The sequence below is a fragment of the Natrix helvetica genome, assembly GCF_964273705.1.
Source record: "Natrix helvetica genome assembly, chromosome: Z".
NCBI lineage: Eukaryota > Metazoa > Chordata > Lepidosauria > Squamata > Natricidae > Natrix > Natrix helvetica.
Genome location: NC_138554.1, coordinates 48,076,809 through 48,100,683, shown reverse-complemented (window position 1 = coordinate 48,100,683; position 23,875 = coordinate 48,076,809). Strand labels below are relative to the sequence as shown.

At 41.5% G+C, this 23,875-nt stretch overlaps 1 protein-coding gene across 4 annotated transcripts in view; it reads left to right on the top strand.

The window, feature by feature from the left end:
• RARA (retinoic acid receptor alpha) overlaps positions 1–23,875 on the top strand; it is a 237,003-nt gene that overhangs the window by 8,543 nt on the left and 204,585 nt on the right. For 2 of the 4 annotated variants that reach the window (XM_081932040.1, XM_081932043.1), the window contains exon 1: positions 20,073–20,319. The exons of the other annotated variants lie outside the window; for them this stretch is intronic. The gene's annotated coding sequence lies outside the window, so the exon portion shown is untranslated. Of the gene's footprint in view, positions 1–20,072; positions 20,320–23,875 lie in introns of those variants that run through there. 4 annotated transcript variants of the gene reach the window in all.

The following is a 23,875-nucleotide window of genomic DNA, read 5'->3' as shown; positions in this document are numbered from 1 at the left end:
GTTTTACGGTGGTTCTCCTCCTACCTATTGGATCGGTCGCAGTTTGTGTTGACTGGAGGGCAGAGATCGACCCCCAGGCACGTCACTTGTGGGGTGCCCCAGGGGTCGGTTCTCTCACCCCTACTGTTCAACATATATATGAAACCACTGGGCGAGATCATCCGTGGTTTTGGGGTACGGTATCATCAATATGCTGATGATACCCAACTTTTCATCTCTACCCCAAACCACCCAAACGATGTCCTCGACATGATGTCCCGATGCCTGGAGGCTGTGCGGATCTGGATGGGGAGGAACAGGCTCAGGCTCAATCCCTCCAAGACTGAATGGCTGTGGTTTCTGTCATCCCGATTTGTGCATCTTGTTCCATCTTTGATGATAGGGGGAGAAATTTTAGCCCCCTCAGAGAAGGCTCGCAATCTGGGAGTCCTCCTGGATACGCGGCTTAGTTTAGAAGAACATCTGACGGCCGTGACCAGGGGGGCCTTTTACCAGGTTCACCTGGTACGTCAGTTGCACCCCTTCCTGGATCGGGATGCTCTGTGCACAGTCACTCATGCCCTCGTCCTTTCTCGCCTGGACTACTGCAACACTCTCTACATGGGGCTGCCCTTGAAGAGCACCTGGAGGCTTCAGCTGGTCCAGAATGCGGCCGCGCGGGTTATCATGGGGGTACCTAGGTGCTCCCATGTTACACCCCTTTTAGGTGGCCTGCACTGGTTACCGGTTGTCTTCCGGGTGCGATTCAAGGTACTAATTATGACCTTTAAAGCGCTCCATGGCTTAGGCCCAGGGTACCTGCGAGACCACCTACTGCCACCAATAGCCTCCCACCGTCCAGTACGATCCCACAAAGTTGGCCTCCTCGGGGTGCCGTCGGCCAGACAGTGTCAGCTGGTGACCCCCAGGGGGAGAGCCTTCTCTGTGGGAGCGCCTTCCCTCTGGAATGAGCTGCCCCTGGAGCTTCGCATAATCCCTGACCTCCGGTCCTTCCGACACGCCCTAAAAAGTTGGCTTTTCCAGCAAGCCGGCCTGGCCTGTTAATTTTATTTAATTTTTAAAATGTGAGTGTTATATAAATTGGGTTTGTTTTTTGGACTGTTTCTAATTTCTTTTTAACTTTTGTACTATGTGTTTTTTAATGCTGTACGCCGCCCTGAGTCCTTGGGAGAAGGGCGGCATATAAATCTAATAAATCCAAATCCAAATTCAGAGAGAGTTCTGGATATATAATAGATATAATAGATATACTCTGAAATGTCAGTTGATTACTGCTATAATATGCCTGCCCAGCACACATGTTGAGAAAAAGCTGCACAGAAGCTACTGCTCTTTGCTTTATGTTCTGTGTTTGTAATGTCAGAATGAGAGAAAGTACAGACACTGGCCCTTGCAGGCATAGACAATGTGAAAAGGACACTAAAATGTTGAGTACTGAAGTGTTGGCTGGACTTCTGACTTCGGGAGAATTGTTTTCTAGCAGTGGTTTGCGTTCACACTTTTTTAGAAATTACTTTTAATTTCACTAAGAGCATCTGTGAAGGGGCAGGAGCCAGAAGAAGGCGAAAAGTGTTGCTGTGATAAGGCAGAATAGCCACTGGGTGCCGCTGTTGCTAAGGGTAAGAGGGAACTGTTTTAGGGTAGGGATTCTGGGAGTGGGCTTATGTATCTGACACAAACTGATGCAGTTGGATTTAAAGTAGATCCATGGATTATCTCCTCAGTTCCCCAATTTTTTTTAAAGAGGAATAGTGGCCAGATGTATTACCATTGTCATAATAATATTTGATTTTTTAATTTGTTTTTTTTATTGTTATTTTTCTGCTTCGTCTATGACTGCCTAGAACAATGAAAAATTGCAATTTGCTGTGTTCCAATAAATATAGTTCACTGTAGATTTTGGATACATCCCTTTGGAAGGGTTTCCACACTATGTTAGCCTCAAGTAAGATAGAGTTGAGGTAGTTCTGTGGCTCAGTCCATCAAGGCAATCCAGCCTTCATAAGTTGTACAACCTGGCCATTACATTAGGCTATAATATGATTTATTTGTTTGGACATAGCATGTTATCTGAACCCAGCAACTGTGTTTTGTTGATCTGTTTAGTGTGTTGCATGGTCTCAGGCTTTGTGTCTCATCAGTGTTCCTTCGTTGCAATGTTGGCTTCCACTGTGTGGCCTCAGCCTCCTCGGGTCATCCTGGACTCAAACTTGGGCCCAGCTCTCCTGGCCTGGCACCCCTGCACCACCACCCCTCCCTTCCCGCCAGCTAGCCTCTCCATCTTGCTGACCTTTCTCCAACTTGGCAGTGAGTGAAAGTTGTGGCTTGGAGCCTGATTGGGAGGGAAACTTGGGGAGGGGGAGAATTTCCAGCCCAGAGTTAACTAGTTGCTATCCATAAGGCCCTTTTCAGACCATCTTAAAATCAGCAAAACCTTGCTTTCTAGGAATGGGGGAGGGGATAAGATTCTGCTCCCTTCTATCAAAACTCACTAGGAGACACAAAAGCCTTGCTAGCTCTTGCAACATTTCGTTGTTCACCCATTTACACCTTTGTTTAATTCCAGAAATGCAAGCTTTCATTCTAAGTCAGGAGACTAGATTTGCCTTCCAGAAGTTTACACTGAGATTCCTTCCTTGGGTGCTGTTCCTCATAATCCGACATTCCAATTCTCAGAAGCTATTTTAGCAATGCTATGTTAATTTTACTTTTGTCCTCAATATTCCAGATATACTGTTTGTCAAAATGATTTGTACCTAAAGCTCCTTGCTATTCTAAAGAATAGCAAAATTGTGGTTATTTTACTCCTTGTTGCCCTTAATCTTCCCCCTCCCTCTCTGAAGCTACAGAGAGAACCCAGAAGTTTTTGCTCTTCTGTGTTCATAGGCTGAGCTACATTCAGCCTACTCCTAAGCGGATAACATCCCCTAGTGGCTATTAATAGTACACAGTCCCCAACGTGTGTGCATTACGTGCTTGACAGACTAAGAGGTGAGCAAGGAGGAAAGGAAATACATGCCAGGTTCAGATCAGGATTCTGGCCTCTTCAGGGAATGGGTTGTGTGCCAACTGCTTGGCACATCCCACCATTCCCTCTTGCTGCTATGGAGACTGGCTTTGCCCTGGGGAATCCCTGAACAAAACTGCATCAACTAGAAGGGAGATTATGGGCAAAAACTGAAGGAGAGGATACATTATATATATGCTATACTTTTCTCAACAATCACTGTACTTAGATCTAAGTATGTCTGGAGTTTCTGCCATCATTTGGGATAACAACAGATCTGGATGAAGAGGCAGCTGAAATGGAGGTCCCACCCAAATATACAGTGGAAGCAGTGATGGGATTCAACATTTTTTACTACTGGTTCTGTGAGCGTGGTTTGGGGGCGTGGCGTGGCATGGTGGGCATGGCAGGGGGAGGATACTGTATAATTCCCATTCCCTCACTGCTCTAGGGGAAGGTTACTGCAAAATCCCCATTTCTTCCAGATCAGCTGAGATTTGGAAGGCAGAGAATAGATGGGGGCAGGGCCAGATAGAGGTGGTATTGGTGGGTGTGGCATGGGAAGGATATTGTAAACTCTCCATTCCCTCCCCACTCCAGGGGAAGGCAAAATCCCCATTTATTCCCAATCAGCTGGGACTCGGGAGGCAGAGAATAGATGGGGGCGGGGCCAGTCAGAGGTAAAATTTACCAGTTCTCCAAACAACTCAAAATTTACACTACCTGCTGAATACCACCTCTGAGTGGAAGGATTAATTTGGAAGTGGTCAGCATTAACAAAGCTGGTAAAAGCAAGGTGAGTCCTAAGTGAGACTGAGGGAAGCAGTGACCATAGCTGTGTATACAATTCTCTGAGCTAGTTTGCTAGCCTTCTTTGCCTCCAGTATTAAACTAGTCAGCTTTTCCTTATGCTGTGAAGTGTGACACCATCATGTATATAGAATAAGTTAGGGACTAAGGCAGAAGGAGGTGTTAAGTTGTAGGGGGAAAGATAATATCATTCTGAGAAGACCTACAATTGGTACTCTACTTTCTGAGAAGAAGAAATCCTAGTGATTATGTGGCCATACATGGAATGGTTGTAGATGCTTCCTTTCAAGACAGATTGTCTTAGGGGAAGAAGGACACTGTCTCATTCTTTTTAGGTACAATACAAAGCTACAAATCTTGGTCTTTACATCTACACCATTCAAAGTACCCAGAAGCAAGTTAGCCATCCTTCTTCAGGTGAACCTGAATCGAGGTTCTGTTCTAAGTATGTCCCCAACCAAAGTGAGAGGGGATAAAAATAAGACACTGTCTCTTTTCTGAAGCTGTACCTTGATTATGGAACATTTTCTCTTAGGACATTTTGTAGTGCATCCCTTTTTACCTTTGAGGTGTCAGATCTTTTCTTCGCTGAAGCTGTTGGTGAGCTGTTTAATGGACAATTAGTCATCCTGGGTATTTGAGCTGAGGTTTACTATGTGGCTGCAAGACTTTATTGTTCCTTGTGCTCTTTGTACCAAACTTTTTAGTCTTTGAGTAGCCTTCCTTTGAAGTAGACCAAAGAATGTACGGTTTTGAACATTGTAAGACTGACTTTGAAACAGAATTGTGTGCAAATGATGAACATATTATTGCTAAGTTGTATAAACTTTATTGAAATTTGAAACAGAACAACAGCTGAAATAATGTATGATAGAGTGGGCTGAACATTTTGGTTATAATACACAGATGGAACAATGGGAAATATGTGGCTGAAAGAACTGAAATTTACATTATTTTACAATAATTATGAGATTTTTAATAAAATTATTAGTGTCACCAGAAAAATTGCCTGGAATATATATAACTACTTCAAATTTATATTGGAAATGTGAGAAAGGTCATTCTATCATGTTTCATGAATGTGTAAAAAAGCTTTAAAAAAGGATTCAAGTTCCTACATTGATTTTAAACAATATACAACTGAAACCAGAGGTTTTTCTTTCTTTTGGGATTGAGCTGAAAAAAAAAAAGTCTAAAAACCAAGAATATTTGATAACTATAGCAAGATTATTATATGCACAAAGATAGAAAGATTTGGCACTACCCACAATGGAGGAATGGTTGCTGAAGATGATGGGACTTGCTGAGATGGCTAAATTGACTTCTGTGATGAAACAAAAGATAATATAGGCATTTATTGCTGACTTGAATGCCCTTAAAGACTTTTTATGTGAAACAGAAGAAAAGTGTCATTTATGGTTTTGATGATCGGATGGAACAGATTATAGATAGAACACAGCTACGTTGTAACCATAGATTAAGAGGTAAATCTATGATTGTACTTCTGTGACAAAGATTAGAAATCATTTATGTACTTTTTTCTTTTCTATACTTTTTTTGTCTTTCGTGCACTTTTAGCTTTCTTGTTTGACTTTTACTTCTTTTCTTCTTCTTCTTTATGTTGGTTTGTACTAGTTTTAATCTTGTTTTGTAAAAATCTTTTCTAAAATTATAAAATTACAGTGTTTCCCTGAAAATAAGACAGGGTCTTATTTTCTTTTGACCCACAAAATATAGCTTGGGCCTTATTATCAGGGAGGGCTTATTGTTTTGGGGTTGCCAGGTGGCTGCTCTCTTGCGAGCAGGCTCCCGAAGAGCCGGACACAGCCTCAGGGTTGAACGACTGTGTTGCACTGTCGCAGCAGCACTACACAGCAACCATGAGGTGACCACGCTCATGAGCAGCTGCCCAGCAACCCCTCTTTCCAGCCAGGCACAGCACCATTCACTGACCTAGGGGTATCGCCAAGCCGCGTGAGCACCTGCTCGCTGCCCTCCGGCTCCCGCGGCTTGGTGCCTTCGGAATGCCCCTAGGTCAGTGAATGGGGCTCTGCATGGCTGGAGAGGGGGGTTGCACAAGCGGCTTCTCCGCTGTCCGCTCGCATGACTCCCAGGCTCAAGATGCCCTTGCCTAACTCTCCCTGCAGAGCCAGGGCATCTCTGCTGCCGCTGCCGCTGCCACCCGCCACCACATGACTTTTTCTGTGGCTTCCAAAGCACGGAGGTAGGATGCCGAGTATTCTGGCAGTTGCCGCTCTGGGAGTACGCTCTATGGTTGTGGGCTGACTGCCGGCAGAGCATACTCCCAGAGCATACAACCATAATCAAAATGATCATGTGACTGTAACAATTATCAGGGTTTTAGTGTAAATTCATCCTTCTTATTTAAGATTTGCTGACTTAATACACTCATTTCTTTTATGACTTAGATGTGAGATTTGCATTATTCTGCCATGGGGGGGGGGTGTCTTTCCTCTTGAATCTCATCTACAAGTATTTTTCTGTGTTGAGCCAGCTCAACGCTTCCAAATTAAAAAGATTCTGTCCATTTTCTCTTTCTTTATACTTGATTCAACCTTAGTTCCCCTTCCCCCATACTATCCCAAGAAAGTATTTGTTGTCTAGACAGGACCCAGAGATGTTGAATCTGACATATGGCCTGGGCAGCTTCCCTAACCTGATGCCCTCCAGATGTTTTGGGATGATACATAGTTGGAGGGCACAGGTTGGACAATTCCTGATGAGGCCTGTTTCTCCCAAATCTTCCTCAGCAACAGTGTTTCTCTCTAGAATTCAAATTATCAGGAGATAGTGGGTTGTAGATTAAAATAAATGGAGCAAAATCAAGAAAAAAGATAGATATCCTCAGAAAATGAAGCACACAAGCTTCTTAGTTTGCTGCTTCCCTAATTCAACCCACTGGAGCCTGTTTCCAGACAGTGTTGACTCCCTACTCCAAAATATAGATCTCATTTTTGGCATGGTTGATGACAGAACTCTGAATATCTGCCTCATACCTATAACCCACTTCATTCTCTTTTTCCCCCAAACCAGGAAGAGAATCTTGGAGTTTTTAAATTTAATTTGGCTAACCTTTCCCTCCTTTCTCTTTTTAATTTATCCCTTTAGAATGATCGTGTCCCTCAATAGGAATTGAAAGCTTGGAAAGCTGTAGGCAGAATCACTAGGCTGTGCTCTTCTGCTCAGCCAGGGGGTGTGGGACAGAGGAAAGTGTGTGTGTGTGTGTGTGTGTGTTGTGGTGATGTGCTTTTGTATTGCAAAGGGAGACTTTCTTTGTGGCCTAGCCTGGTGCAGGCTCACTGACCGCAGGGGAATTTATCTTCCCGCCATCCCTTCCGCTCCCACTTCTGCCGCAGTGCGTGAAGAATCGATGGCGCAAATTGATTCACTCCCGCTGGCGGCGGAAACCACCCCCCTCCCTCAGGAACCGTTAATCAATTCCCTCACCAGAAGCTTATAAACAACTGCTCCTGGGGGAGTCTGTTGGGGGTTGGGAGTGTGGTGGAGAGGGAGGGGGAGAAGGCTGCAGAGCAGCGACACCCGGACCCTCATCCCAGCCTACCCCCTCCCCTTGTTTAAGGGATGCAAGAGTAAGGGTTGTTTTAATGACAGAAGCTTCCCTGGTGTTGGGATGATGGGGCATACCCATCCTGAGATGAACTTAGCCAGGATGGTAGGCTGTGCAGGAAAGGAGCTGTCAATTATTTCAAGGATGGGACACATTGATTTAAGGCAGTGGAACAGAAAGGGGTGCTTGATGAATGATAAGCCAGTTTGTGGTTTTTATCCCAAGGAAAATGATCTCCAAGGTGGCATTTTGTGGAATGGAGCTTAGAAAAGCAAGGGGAATTGGCATCTGGGTCAGGTAAGAAGCAGCCAATTAGCAAACTACCCTGTCTTCTCTTCTGAAGGTTGAAGGTGTTCTGGAAGCTCCTGCATAATTTCAGATCTTGATTTCCATAAAGATCAGGCCAAAATCCAGAGTTTGTCTCAAGCGCTAGTAGCCCTGCAAAAGTGCCCAGAAGCCATATACTGTGCATGTTACAGTGGCTATACTTATACCCAAGCACATATTTCAAACTCTGGTTTTGATTTTTAAATGTCTTCCCTCTCTACTCCCTCTTAGTCATGTGAGAATTCCAGTCACCACTTCTATGACTGTCTTTAGCTGACAGGGACAGAAAATGCCTGCCTCTTACTTTTAAAAATAGTTGGTAGGCCACACAGTGATCATAGGCCACCAGTTTCTATACTGGTGATGCTGCCCTGCTGAGATAATAGTTTTGCCAATTTCTAGCAGTGATTGCTAGGAATCACTAGCACTATAATCCTCTTGAGAGGCTGTTGGTAGGCTGAACTATGGTTCAGTATCCCCAACTAGCAAAATTTGCTAGGCCAGTTAGAAGCAGGGCTTGTACATGCTGGTGAGACAGTATGACACAATTTTAACCTGCTCCCTTCTTTAGACATATTCCAAAACCATTTGATATAATCTCATAAAAATAAAAGCTTTTATTTTCACTTTAAAATAATATTTTCTACATTATCTTCAATAATATAGAATACACAGAGGCTGGGGCTTTTCTGCCAAGATATCATCATGATAAAACCATATGTGGTTTTATGCACTGAATATTTATTGACATATCTAGATATGTCTGAATGGAGTGGAAAATCACTAGTCTTATGAGATACCTCCAGTGATTTTATGAGATTCTTTTTAATTGAGGATTACATGAGTTTAGTCTATGTAAGCTTTTGCCATAATCCAATAAAAAGCAGTGTCTTTTAAGATGTCATGAACACAGCCATTGCTCTGGAACCTCACTGTTTTGAATTGTTTCTCTCCAGCAATTATTTCTACTTTTACCACTGCATAAGGAACCCTGAGATTACTGTCTATAAAAGCGAGTATGTTATGGAAGCACAAATCTTTTTAGCCCTACGCAGGCATTTTGCTTCAGCAGGGATGGAGCATGAGAGTGTATGCTGGAGAAAGTGAAGATGCTCTGAAGTGGAATGTGACTTTTGGTAACTTCATGGTTCCAACCATATAGGTTTCTTGACAACAGTATCTGGGTTTGCCATTTCCCCTCTTCTGAATGTTTTGACCCTCCAATCTAGTTTACAACATTTGACCTCCTGGGTGATATTCCAGTCCAGGAGTAACAAGATTGAACTTCCCTTGGCTTCTGAGCCCAGCCAGAAGAATTTATCTACTGTGATAAAAATCTATTGGCCGTGATTGAGTATTTATATTTTATGTCCATTGATCTTACAAATCCTTCGGAATATTTGTACTCATTGTATGAGTCTTCAAAGCAGTCAGTATTACAAGCTATGTTAGAGGAAAGCCTGGGCCAGAAACTCCTTTTAAGTGATCTTCCTCGACCTACTATCCTTTAGAAATCTCTGTATGACAACTCATGCCCACAGTGACTGGGTATTCTGGCAGCTGCTGCCTTAGCACATCTGGAAGAGAACAAGCTTCAGAATATTATTTGTGTTTCTGATTGGCACTAGAAAATCTCACAAGATTTGTATATTGGCAATTAATTAATTAATACTGTAAATAAAATGCAAGAATGTACATTATAAGAATGATTCCATTCTTAAGTTTTTTTTTCTCTTCATAATTGTATTGCTGCAATCTATGATTGCATGGCTCCCAGCATATATCCCACTAATCTTTATCCATATCAGGCTGGAGACCTTTTTCCATCAACTTGCAAAGAATTACTCCATACTGTTTCTCTCTAATCTTTCTACAGGTCATAAATCCCTTATTGAGGACCCAGATTGGCAGTCACTATGGCACCATCATCAAGTTAATGACTCTGGCTATATTGTATTCAGTTGAGGCTTCTCCTTGTCCTATTTGCTCTCTGTGGAGGTATCTCCTCACATGGCCCCAATTTCCAGAGTGTGTCCTCTTTTCTCCCGCCTATGCCTGTCCTATCTTCCCCAACCTGTCCTCCCCTGCCCTTTCCTTATGTAAACTGCATGTGGCGATGTCACCAGTGTGGCCCAGATTTCTTCTGACAAGCAAAGCCTTTTCCACACGGCTGGGCTTCTCTGTTGCTGGAAGAGCAATGCTGGGGAAAGGGGACCCCAAATTCCCACCCTCAAGGTGGGAATTTGCCACTTGATTTCTGGATATTTACTGGGAAGAGCATATTATATAAGATTGGCGTGCTGAAATAATAGATTGATTTGTTTTCTTGTTATAAAAGAGCAATACTTGGATACAAGAGGTAGATAAAGATTGGACTGCAGTTGGAGATCCAGAAAATGAGATGATTCTCTCCCTGTATTGCAATGATGATGCATGACTCTTTGATCCTGTATGTATATCCTCTATATTCAAGATGTAGTGATTAAGGCATCAGATTAGAAACTGGGAGACTGGGAGTTCTAATCTCAGTTTCGGCCCAAAGCTAGATGGGTGACCTTGAGCTTGTCACATTCTCTCAACTCTAGGAAAGCGGCAATGGTAAACCACTCCTGAAAAACCTTGCGGAGAAAAATGCAGGGACTTGTCCAGGTAGTCTCCGAAAATCAAAAACCATTGAATAGAATGGAACAAAGCAGGGGGCTTATATTTGTATGCATGTTTTTCCTAGCTGTGCTAAGGGTATCTAGGGGGTGGATGTGAAGTACCTTTTGAAGTTCTCTCACATGCACATGAACACTCACACTTATATGTTCACTCCTTGTCCCGGCAAATCTCTTCCAGCTGGATGAATTGTATTTGGGCTCCAGATGGAGCCAGGAGTGCCAGTTACTGATGGACATCCATAGGCAAGGATCCTCTGCTGCCTGGTGGAAAAAAATCAGAGAAATAATAATGTTTGGGGTTTAAGTGTCCCTGAACATCTCTCCTGGAAGAACAGGTGCTTTCAACAATCCAGGAAGACACAATTGCTATTCTTCGCTCTAATTGTGGTGGAAAAAGAAACCTATTTTGAGAATTGCTCTTATCTGAGTGGTTGCTGAATCTAGAATGTTTCCCAGTTTCCTGGGAATCAGTCCCACAAAAGAGAACAAATAAATATCCACAGCCAAACCTAACTTGTTGAAGTTAGGGACAAGGGCATCTACATCAAAAGGATGGTGGGAGGGTTTACATTCTAGAACTATCATATCTTCCACTTTTAAAGAAACAAAGATAGTGTTACCTCTCTCTGTATAAACATGACTATAGCAATTACTGATTAAGTCCAGCAATTGCATAGTTCCAGTAAACTCCATAAAATTGGTATGTAATGAGATGAAATTAAGTTCCTGTCCAGGCATTCAGTTGTAACACACAATATATTATAGTTAGCATAGGCTATAGTTAGGATGTCTTTTACAATATATTTTGCTCCTTACTTTTGTTTCTGTCAGTTTTGAGACCACAGAGATACTTTTGCCCAGAATTATTTATGGTAAGTTTGAGAAAGGGCAAAAGGATGCACAGGTGGCAAATCTTGGACCATCCTTGGCTTCTGACACTTGGGATGGATGGATAGGTTTAAAGAAGGCTTTACTGCAGAAAGAACAGAATGTATCTATTTCTGCTTATCTGCTATATTTATTTGGAATTGCTTTCTTCACTTCCCTAATCTGAGTTCCCTTTTCCTCCTTATTTTTTTAGGAACCAGTGGAATAAATGTGGAAGGCTTAGGGTTTCGTTCAATATACTTCTTCAGCCAGGCAAAAAATGGTTTTTCTGAGTTTTCAAAAAAGTTTAGCAACTTTACACATGATTTTGAATTTGAATTCTATAGTTTTTTTGTTTTTATTTATTTACATTATTTTTAAAAATACTTAACTTAATTGAAGAGAAAAAGGCAATATGTTATTCTATTATTCTATCAAAACATTAAGACAATCTATAAAAGATGTATTGTGTATCAATTTGGCATTTTAAAAACTACTACTAGAATCAAGTTAGGATTAAGACATGTTAATATGAATAAATAAAAATGATAAGGATTTATAGGAATTTCTGGCTAATTTAAAACATTCTTTTAGTCATATTAGACAAAATTGGGTGTTTCAAGATCTTATGTTAAGACAAACCCAAACTTTGGATGTGGCAGAAGTCCACAGGAATCTGAATTCTAGAACAATACAGCAGCTCTTCTTTTTATATCCAAATAAACCAGTATTTAGAAAATAGATTGCAGTATACTGGGTGCTTAATTAGGAAAAGCTAATAATGGGCTTGTCAGCAGTAGCACAGATAGTGCCCCCCTCCCCAAATGGCCAAACCAATAACCAGGTAAAAGTTATATATATAATCATGTTTCCATCCTGGTAAGTTTTAGTGCTAGTCATTGACTGTTTTATAAATAGAATAGAATAGAATAGAATAGAATAACAGAGTTGGAAGAGACCTTGGAGGTCTTCTAGTCCAACCCCCTGCTTAGGCAGGAAATTCTACAACACTTCAGACAAATGGTTATCCAATATTTTCTTTAAAACTTCTAGTGTTGGAGGATTCACAACTTCTGGAGGCAAGCTGTTCCACTGATTAATTGTTCTAACTGTCAAGTTGCATATAGGAATGGTAGGAAGATATACCCAATATGGCTTCCAGATGTATCCTGACTAAGATTCCCAGACCTCATAACCATCTTGACTGAGAAACATTTTAGGTGAACAGGCATGGAAGTGTTACTTAATGGGAAGGTATTTGATTTTTCTTGTAGATGTTAACAGATGAATACTATTGCTGTGACTTTTATTTGCACAAGTGCCATAAATAAATAAATACCTGGATGTATTTTTATGCACCTCTTGATCATATTGATGGGGAGTGAGAAATCAAATAAGTCTATCAAGAGATAACTACGGTAATTCCTGCTGATGGGATTTATGATTTCTCAGGAACGAAACCAGCACTTTGATCTTCTTGAAATAAGAGTGTATGATTAAGGGTAAGGGTGGTATGACTTATATTTCTGCTTTCAGTGAAGAAGCTGGCCATGAGCCAGGAAATCAGGGTGCCTTCCTCTTAAGTTCCAGATGGTTCTTTTCTCTCTTGGGGGGCATGAAGAAGACAAGCTGTTCTTCTACACCAGCCAGTTTGGGGGTGGGAAGAATCCAACTTTTAAAATTATTATTACTCAATTTTTATTGTTTTCAGTACAAAGTTTTGGGACAATTAGTTGAATATGTATAGCATGGGCTTTTTAAAAGCAAGATTCTTTGCAATCTGGATGGGGCGGAATAAGCTGTTGGTGGGGGAGTATCCACTCCAGAGAACTGCTCTTCAGCCAGCTGCCCTCTGCATAGGCCCCTTTGCTAGCTTCAAAGAGTCCCAAAGGCTTTCTGCTTTGTAGGAAAGATAAATCTGCTGCTCTCTCCCAGCTTGGCTGGGACCAGTCTTGAAGGCTGGGCTCCATCAAGATTGACAGCCAGCTTGGGATAGGGTGAAGGGCAAGCAGGATTTTTTAATTTGCAAGGAGAAGAATATCCCTCTCTCTCTCTCTCTCTGAAAAAATGAGCAGTCTGGTGGGCTGAGATTTTGGTCAACTTCCAGGAAAATAATTAAACCATTTGAAAGGGTTCAAATTAAAGTCAGGCAATTCAGCAGTGGACATGAGAAACATGTCTTGGATTTAATTCATTATCATTTGGCAGACAATACACTACGTGAGAAATGGGTTTTTCAGGAATTGTCTATGAAGCCTATCAGCCTTAGAAGGATTTCAGGGGGAGTTGAAATGATGATTTCAGGAAGTTTTAAAGAAGCTAGGTGGAAGTTGTCTATTCATGTTTCTTTACTAGATAATTAATATTACTAATTTCTTGCTGTGGAGAAGAAATCACAATATAAAGAGCATTATAATAGAAATGGTTGTTGAAGCAGTTAGTATTTTTCTATTGTGGAATACCAACTGTGGGATTCACTGTTATTCCATAATACATTTGCATAGAGGCACCATAACTCTCATCCTACTGTGTTTTTCTTTCAGCAACATATTCAAACAGATACTTCTCTGAAATCAGTTGGGATATGTCAATTTAAGACTTCTGATTTAAGAAAACTGACCTGCAAAATGTTATCTAGACATCTGATTGTTTAGATAATTGTACCAGGAAACAGAGGTGGGCTTCAGCAACGGGTTCTCTGCTTGGTTGCTGGCTGGGCATGGCCATGGTGAGTGCGGCCTAGTCGGCCTCCTGCACCATGGTGGTGGGGAGGGCTTTTCGCCTTCCCCAGGCTCTGGAGGCTTTCCTTAAGCCTCTGGGAGGACAAAAACTGCTTCCCCCAGGCTCTGGAGGCCGGAAACGGGCCTGGGAGGCCCATTTTTTCCCCTCCCCAAGCCTCTGAGAGGGCCCTGCATTTACCTCATATCCAAAACATGGAGGGGCGGGTGGAGCTAGGGGGTTTGGGGTGGGGGGATTTGGAGGTTCTCTGAACCGGCCATAAAGTTAGCTATGGGTTCTCCTGAACCCGGGCGAACCTGTAGCAGCCCACCGATGCCAGGAAAGTGCTCTCAAAAGGAAGTTAAAAACATAGCATTTTAAAAAGAGGGTTAGATTTTGAAGAAGTTGCAAGCTACATTCTAGGCAAGTTAGGAATAAAAACTCAAAGTCCCGATTTAAAATTGTGTATTGTTCAAGCATGTTAGTGCCCAGAACTCCCAACATTGGTTATAGCAAGTCCTTTATTAATTAAAACTGTCTGAAGCTTCCTTGGATTGCGATGAGTTGCTTCCCCACAGCGACTCTGAACCCAAGGCTGACTGTTGTGCCATCCATGTGACAAACTCAGTCCCCTTCCACAAATGCCAATTGTCTTCTTGGTCCCTCAGGCTGAGTGGCTAATATGCAGGAGGAAATTGGATTCTGAGTTAGCTAAACAAGAGAAGCAAATACTGTTTACTACAAACACCATGGATGATAATTGTATTAATCCCACTCATTTCTCCATGGAACTGAAGTAGGAGAGAAAATAAGGACATGGTTGTGAGTTGGATCCCAAAGAAGAGGAAGGAATGATACCACATTAACACATGGTATGCTTGAAATTGCTCTGTGGCAAAAACAAAACAAAGCCAAATGTTATAAAGAAAATGTGTGTTATTTCCATTAGGTAAAAGGAAAAGATCTTTCGTGCTCCTTGCCCAAGTAATCTTTTGACAACAGGGCAGAAATAGTTTGCAATTCCTTCTTCCAGAATACTTTTGTAAAAATTTCAAATCTGATTTATAATTCTGGGAATTCCTGGTGGTTTCTCCTTGAAATCATTAACCAGGTCTGACCCTGTCATTAAATGTCAAATGCTAAAATTAAGCAATCAGGTTGGAAGCATCTTTTTTTTGTAGCTGCTGAATATGTAGCCAAACAGGGAATTGCTTATTTACTAATTTACTCATAAAATTTATGTGGCTAACCATCTCATGGATAAATTATTCTGTATAGTATACAGTAAAAAATAGAACATTGCTTTCTCTTGATTCACTCAACACCAATTTTGTGTGAGTCTTGTGCTCTTCTGGCTAAAATATTTGATTCCACATTGATTCTCACTATATTGTTTGAAACCTATTACTCTAGAGCAGTGATGGCGAACCTATGACAAATGTGCCTGAAGTGGCATGCAAAGTCATGTCGCCTGGCACATGCAGCATCGCCCATTCCTGTATGTGCCTATCAGCTGGTCTTTGTGCATGCAGCAGTGCTGGAAACCAGAAGAGCTGGTCTTCTGTTTTCCAGTGTGAGCATGCATGCTGATTGGTGCATGCACATGCACGGCAGTAACTGGAAGACTTGCTGGCTGGTGCCCATGTGTGTGCCAGAAACCAGAAGTACATTTTCTGGCGCATACATTGCTCCCTGGGCAGCTCTTCCTCCTGGTCGCAGCCCAGACGAGTGCATGCGCAAAGTGCTCCCTTGGTACCAAAAAGGTTCACCATCACTGCTCTAGAGCTAAATTTCTATCCAGCATTAGATAAAAAGTAAGGAAAATAAAGATCTTAGCACTCAATCCCCTTAACTCATATACAGTCAGATCCATTTCATTGCCCTGATGGAACCCCTGATGAAAATTCCCTCCCCACAACGCAGTCCCAGCAATCTTGTAAAAACTTTGCTGATCCTCATTAAATTGCACGTCTTGAAGCCTAGAAACTTTTGTCGGGCATCAAGAGATATATCAAGATTGGACTAAGTGGAGAAGGGAAATTTCTCCTTTTACTTCTCCTCAGTCTCAGATCTGTTCCTGGTCCCTTTTTGGTTATTTATACAAATGAAGAACAAGTTTGCCAAGGTGAAATGCAGCCATTGCCTTGGTGTACATGTGTGTGTTTGGGAGGCCAGATGGAAAGATATTACACTTCATATAGTTCCTGTCTATTTCAGGCAAGGAGAATCAGGTCTCCCTCTTAAATCAATCCCCAATTGCAAGTATTTTGATTGTATTTCACCCATTTTATAAATAATGCAAAATGTGTGTGTCTGTGGGGCTGGGGAAGAGGGAAATAATACTTTCACTTCAGATTGTGGGGTCCTACTATTCAGATCTGAATTTTGGTAGTTAGGAAAGACTGACTTATAGAATCTTATTATTTGTTGAATTTCAGATGATGTATCTCATAGTACTGTGATGGCTAACCTTTTTGTTGTTGGGTGCCAAAAATACGAGGGTGGTGTGCACTGACACCACAATGTAAAGTGCACCCCCACATGCACATGCATTCACAACCGCCCCCCCCCACGCTTCTCCACATGCGTGCTGCACTTCTTGCCTCCAGGCTGAGCTTGATATTTCCTCTGGGGAGCTGGGGGATGCTGTTTTCACCCTCCACGGGCTCCAAAAAAGCCTCCGGAGCCTCCGGAGAGTGAAAAATGGGCCCACTAGGCCAACTGGAAGTTCAGAAACGAACTTTGGGCCCGTTTTTTGCCCTCCCCAGGCTCTGGAAGATTTTCTAAAGCCTGGGGAGAGCAAAAATGGCCTCCCCCTGCACTCTGGAAGATTGAAAATCAGCTGGCTGGCACGTACATGCACGCTGGAGCTGATGGCTCGCGTGTTGGCAGATATGGCTCCATGTGCCACCTGTGGCACGCATGCCATAGGTTTGTCATCACAGTCATAGTACAATCTCCCCCAAACTGCTGGAAGATAGATATATTTAATTCTTTTAACCCAAAACGTATTGCTCCAGTGTTCATTGCTGCAATCCATTCTTCCTGAGTTACTAATTTGGGAAGCAGGTGACTCACACAGAGATATAGCAGGTATTATTTTCTATTAGAAAGAAATTCCATTTCATTTCTTTGTTGGGCATGATTGAATGATGCAGAAAAAGATTTGAACAATTCTTGGCCCTGGTATAAGTGGATTAGAGGAAATTAAGATTTACCATTCTTTTCAAGGCAGATGCCATGGATAAAATTTGGGGAACATAAGGATTGCAGCATGCAAAATAATAAGTGAATTTCAGATTTGCAATCAGGTCATTTCAAACTTTTTGTTTATTATTAAATGTATATGTCATGGTTTGAAGTGGGATCTGGTTTCTAAAGTCTCATCAGGGCTGAACCTAGCCAATTTTGCTTGTGCTTGGCAGGGAAGCAGAATCCGGCATAGTTAGGTTTTAGAATAAACACCACCAATGAATGGGAAGTAAAACCAAAAATTCTGTGTGAGAGCAACAGAAGCCACTTCCACACTAGTGTCAGGAAAATTACCTGACTTTACTAAGCTTTATTACTTATTTTTTCTTTAGAAAGTTAAGTTTCTTTAGTTGGCATCTTGACTATAGTCAGACTTAATAAATACTGCGATGTACCTGATTGTGAGCTTTGAGTTGCTTTTCAATACACTGAAGTTAAAAAAAAAACTTTAATTTTTACTCTTGATGTTGTCCCATCAGTCACTTATTCCAATCCTGCTTAACTTTTTGAGATCAGTTATAATCAGAAATTAATAAAAATGGAAATTTTATTGATAGATGTATGTCTTCTAGCTATGTCTGCTTCTATGTTCTGATGGTAAATTACTGGATTGTATTTTTGGGAGCCTCTAGGCAATGAACAATTTTCAAAAAAGTGTCCCATTTTAAGGCAGCATTCTGATGTATCTATTAATTTATACAAGTGTATTCCTCCCCATGTCTAATCTAAACTAAGATGTAATAAAGGAATTTAGCATACCCCCAGTGTTTTACACATTTAGTCTCAAATAAATTCTATTCAAATTTATTGAGATTTATTTCTAAATAGAGATTGTATAGAATTATACTTCCTCACGAAATAAAGAATTTGATCAAAACCATATTCCAAGCCTAATCAATCTATTGGTGAAATTCCTAGATATAGAGCCTTCAATTATCAGAATTTTGGAAATCAACATATCTAGATACATCAGATTGGCAAAGGCTGCCATAATCTTTGGCACGGCAACTCTATGACTATTTTTCCATGTATTGCATAACATAGTAGTTCTCAAAGGGTGGTCTGGGCTCAAGACCCTTTCAAAGAGTCTGTAAGATCAAGTACATATCAGTATACATTTTAAATTTGCTTAGTTTTATTTCTAATACAGTAAACATTGATGAACATAACACACATAAACATAAGCTCTTTGGGCTTCTCAATTATTTATAAGAACATAAAGGAGTTCTGAGGTCAAACTGTTTGAGAACCAGAGGGGTAACAAAGCATTTTAAAATTATTTATTGAATTACCAATCAAAAACTATGCTGGGAGAAAAGGATAAAGGTTTCCATTTAATGATGAATGATTGGGAAAACCATACTGAATTCACAATGTGAAATCAAGAACTAAATCTTGAATTCAAATTCTCTGTTTTGGGTCAGCCCTGCCTCAGATGGTGAGTGTATATGTGTGGGATTAAGACAAGCTCCCAAAGGAGCTACTCTTTCTCCCCTCTCCTCCTTTGCAAATATGATTGGCCCATCGCTGTTTCTTTCCATCTGTCTTGATACTTCTAAGCTGCAATGGTATTCACTAGAGGGGGCAACTTCCCCAAAGCCCTGGTGCAGCTTCCAAAGATCACCAAACTTACCAAGAAACTGTCATCTTAAAGTCTGCAAGTTATCTTGCAGCAGTTTTATGGTGGGGCAATATAGATAGATGAAGGACTATGTACCCCCACACACACATAAAAAGTAGGTAGAAATCAAGTATACGTAACAGAGAAAAGATTTTAAAACAGGATGGGATCATATTAAGTGTATAATTTTAATTACCTATAAATTAAATCAAATACATTTTTCTTAGCCTTTTTGTGAGGGTAGGGGATAGTGTGGTTCCCAGCACACTAGAAAAAGTCAAAAGTTGTCTTTGCCTGAAAAACAAAATTGTGCTAGATGAAGGCTTTCAAAAACAGTGAATTGATCTGAACACAATAGGATTTATTTCTAAACAGCTATGGATTGGAGCCCACTTTTCACGATGCTCTCCATAACCCATCACAGTCTTTATGCTAACAGTAAACTAGGCCTGTGGTTTTTCCCCATGTTGCAGGAGACAAAGGCTTGTTGAGAACCACACAAGGAGACTGTGATGGAGAACCAATAGGGAATTTCAGAATTGCAACTCCGTTTCTTATTGCAAGCATCAACTTTTGGTCCTGCTGGCATCCTCCTATGCAGAAACGCCTTGCTATTTTCTCAGGAACGGCACCATCACCTTTTAAGATGCGCACAAGGGCAGAGAGTGAAAGTGATGCTCCCGAGCAAATTATGCAGGGTTATCTTAGCCCGCGACGACCTGAACGCAATACCAGACGAATCCTCAATAGAGTTTCTCGGATAACAGCAATACGTGCGGCGGGGGTGACGAAAATCTCAATGTGCTTTCAATGGAAATTGCAGGTTGCCCTATGCAGGGTCGCACTCTAAGTGGGGTTGACTCTCAACTAAGTGCCCGTTGAGACTTTACAAGCCGGAGTCATTGAAATGCGTGAGTGCTGCCCCCGACAAGAAGGACCGAAAGTTTCCCTTGCCCAGTTCCATTAGAGGCAGAGAGGCTTCAAAGGGTTACTTCTGTAACGACCGAGGGTAGAGCGTTCCTCATTCTTTTCCTCGTTCCGACCAACCCCCCTCCCCTCCTCCACGACCCTCGCAGCAGCATCTATTGGCTGGGAAAAGGGAAATGGGCGTGGCTTGGCCCACCTCCGTCTCCTCGCTCATTCTCTCTGTCTCGCTTCCCCCCCTGCCCCTCCCCAACTCGGTTCCAGTGTAAAGTTTCAGCGAAGCACATGACTGGCTTTAATGGCTGCTGAGCACTGGGGCGCGCGCGCTGGCCAGCGCAACGTTGCGTTCCCTCCTCCTTTCCTCCCCTCCGTCCCGTTCGGGTCAGGCAGCCGTTCGGTGTGACTTTGCAGAGCTGGGACCCCAGAGCGTGTGCTTCTGTCTTCGGGAAGACAAAACTGGCTTTTGGGGGAAGGGGGGGTGTTGGCGAGAGTTTTGTACATGCCCTAGTAACTAAGAGAGGGAGAGGGACCTGCTTTCCAGGTAAGAGTTTTGGTTACCTGCGGCTCTTCCTTTTGCAGACTTTGTTCTGGATCTGTGTTTGGAAGGCAACGGGAGAAAGGGAGACCCTGTCTTTATTTTTCTTCGTTCCCTGCACCTTAATTTAACGGCTGGAGGGGAAAAGTCGCTGTCGTTTTTGTCTTGTTTTGTTCCTTCTAGATTCCGATCGAAGTCTAGGATTACATAGCAGCCCCCCATCCCTTTTCCTCCTCCTTCCCCGCTCTCTTGTTTGTGCCCCATAGAGTACCTGATTGAAGTTGAATGGGGTTGTTTTTCTTTCCCCTCAGTGTCCCCATCCCCCCAATTTCGTTAATAGTGTTTTACATCTACACTGAAATCAGAGGAGATTGTAGATTTCTGAAAGATCTTTCTGGGGGATTTTGCAATTGCTGATAATTTCCTGAAGTTGTAATTACTCTTCAGACTTATTTTGGTGAATATAGCTGTTCAGAGGGAATATCACAGGTTCCAGTTTGTGGGACAGTGAAGGTTGCATTATTTTATTGGTTCCAGTTTTCCACTCCCTACTTTTTGGGCAGTTTCCTAATAAATCTTAACTGTTGCTTTCAGTCGCCCTATTCAGCTGTCATGAGGCTGCCCTCACCCCCTGCTGCCATCTGCTGCAAGGGTTAATCGGGCCAACTGTAGATGGGGATTTTGCCCTGTAATATCCGATATTCTTGTCATCAGGCACCCCTGTCCTTCCTTTGGCCTGTTGGCCTCTTCACTGTTTTGGGGGGAAAATTTTGGTGTGTGAATATGGTAGGATTCTCTCAGCAGGGAGACATCCCAAGATTTGAACTGCTGGTTTGTCCTGATCTCTCTGCTCATTAAGTAGCAACTTTATAGTGGCAGCCACATTTGAGGGTAAATTTGAACTTAGTGGGAAACTTAGTGGGAGTGAATCTGGAGTAGGCATAGAGAGGACTACACCGCAAATGTTTTGACAATATTTTTCAGAGTTCTATCTCCACAGAATGAAGGAAAGCACTTGGAGGACAGGGAGACTCCCTGTTTCTTTTCTTTGAGCAATTCTCAAATTTTCTTTCCTTTTAGATCTTGAAAGAAATTGCTGATCTGTTTTCCAGTGCCACGTGTGGGTGTGGCTGGCAATTCTGCTGTTTCTAAATGAAGTTTTGTACTTCATATTATTGGCAAGGGAATTCTGGATCCTCCCCCTCCCCATTATACTTCTGTGCAAAGGTTCTGTTTATGTGATTCCTTCTCCTTCACATTTAAAATTCAAAATGCTGTAGAAATATCTCTGGTTGTGCCACTTCTCTGATACAAAGTTATTGGCCTTTGTAGGAAACCTTGGAGTCAAAATAAAAGACAGAGCCAGTGATGTCTGTCTTGCCAAACTACCAGTGGTTGGTCGACCCGTGGGTGGAAAAACAAGACCATGGCTTAGCTTTCAAGAGGATGTTTCCAACTTGGTCTGTGTTTTTGCAGTGTCTGAGCAGCCTTGTGGGTGTGAAATTGGAGCCGTGGCTCTCACATATTTTTTCATGCCCAGGTTTCAGAATTTGGATATCTAGTCTTGTGGAGTTTTGGACTAAGCAGCAGTTTGGATACTTTTTTTTTTTGCATGTCTAACACTAAGATGTGGTATTATGCCTGACCAAGTCCCACAGGTGGTTTGCATGGCAGCTGTGAAATGGGTTTAACACTTAGGGAAAAAATAGGTTGGCAGCTAAATCCCACTTAAGATGGTCAGCAGCTGTGTGGAAGCAAGGATGGTTACCAGTCTCAGCTTGTATTAGAAAAAAAGAACTAACTTGTGGTTGGGTCCTTCACTGTCAGTCATAAAAGGTAAATCTGTAAAGAGGGAAGCAGTCATCCATTTAGAGAAATTAACAGCTGGTTTGACTTCAAACATTAGGCAGGAAGGGAAAGAGCAGGTCTGGGGTATGTACACATCTATGTTTGGATCTGTGTTTAATTCTCCCAGCTTTACAACTTTGTTCAGTTTGGATAGTTGAGATCTTTAGCTGAAAAGAACTCTTGAATGGTATGAGGATGGAGTTTTTTACATTTGTGATCATGGCTTTCTTATTATAGAATATTAATACAGTTTACGGTATGTAGTATGTTCACAAACTGCTTCAAGTTCAATTTCTTAGTATTCTTAGCATATTGCAAGTAAGGATGGGAAACGGAATCTTTCTGCTTGTACACAGGGTTTGTGTGTCTAAGGAGAGAGTTGGACCAGAGATCTTGATGTTCTTAATTTATAGAAGTAGTTCTATTTTTTGTTTTGTTTTAAAGCATTCCAGGTTTTATTTTTCTGGCAATTTGAAAGTACCAGAACAGTTTAAGATGTAAGTGATATGCAAACAGTGAATAAGTACCATATTTCTAGATTACACACATTTCTTCTCTTTTTAAAAACCCAGTTTTATCAATTAAATATCTTTCCTTTTAAAATACCAATTAAGTTTCACCATTTTTAAACTTAATTTTATAATGTATATTACATGAGACCCTTCAGAATAATTACCTGGTGTAATTGTTAACTTTCTTGCTAACAACCAGTGCCTCTGACAATCGTGAATATGCAAGACTTATTCCTATGGGATTCCAAATAGGATCCCAAATCCTATTTGGGAAGCAAGCGCCTTTACAACAAGTTCTTTTTCATAATTTCTCCTAGGATTATAAAAGAAGTCTGCTCCTCGTGTGGCCTTGCAGGATCAGTTGAATTAAATACTGCCTATGTGGTAATTCAAACTACCGGTATCATGGACATGGCAGAAATCATAAACTTATAAAAATGCCTTTGTGCAGTCAGATCAAAGATGATCTCCACCAACAATGATTTGTCACATTTCCTTGAAGAGGACAGGAAGCCCATCAGGAAAGCTTGGTGGAGGGAGGCTTTCTTATTCCCGTAAAGAGTCATTAAGGACAAAGGGTACATCTACATCTGGATATTTGCCTTTCAATTATTATGGGAGAAGGGAAATAAAACGCTAAAACTGGTTATAATTTCAAGCCCATAAGAGTGCTTTGCCCATTTCAAAACATAGCCAGGTTTGAAACAACCTCTTGAAATATTATAATTAGGACTGGGTTTCATATAGTCCGAATCAAAAATATGTTTCATTTTGTTGGCTTATTGTCAGACCCACCCCCTCCCACCCCAAACTCTATGGTTCATATACCATAGTGAACAGGTATATTATAGTAAATGAACAAAAACCTAATGAACACATAATGCATTAGCTCTATATAGGGCCATTGGTTGAATAGAAACATTGTGAAAAGCATATGTTTGGTTTTGGTTTAGCATAATGTGTGAACCAAACCATTTTTGGCTTGTAACCATTATTTATGGCTTAATGTCATATATAGGAACCAGCTCTGTATGCTTTGTTCAACTACAGTGGTTAGAAAAAATGTTGATGCAGTAAATTGTGTGAATTCAGCATGTGTCTTCCATAAATTTATTTAATCCCATTTTTAAAAGCCATTTAAGCTTCTCACTATTGTATCTTATGGTGGTGACTTTGTTATTTACACAGTGCATGGTGAAGTT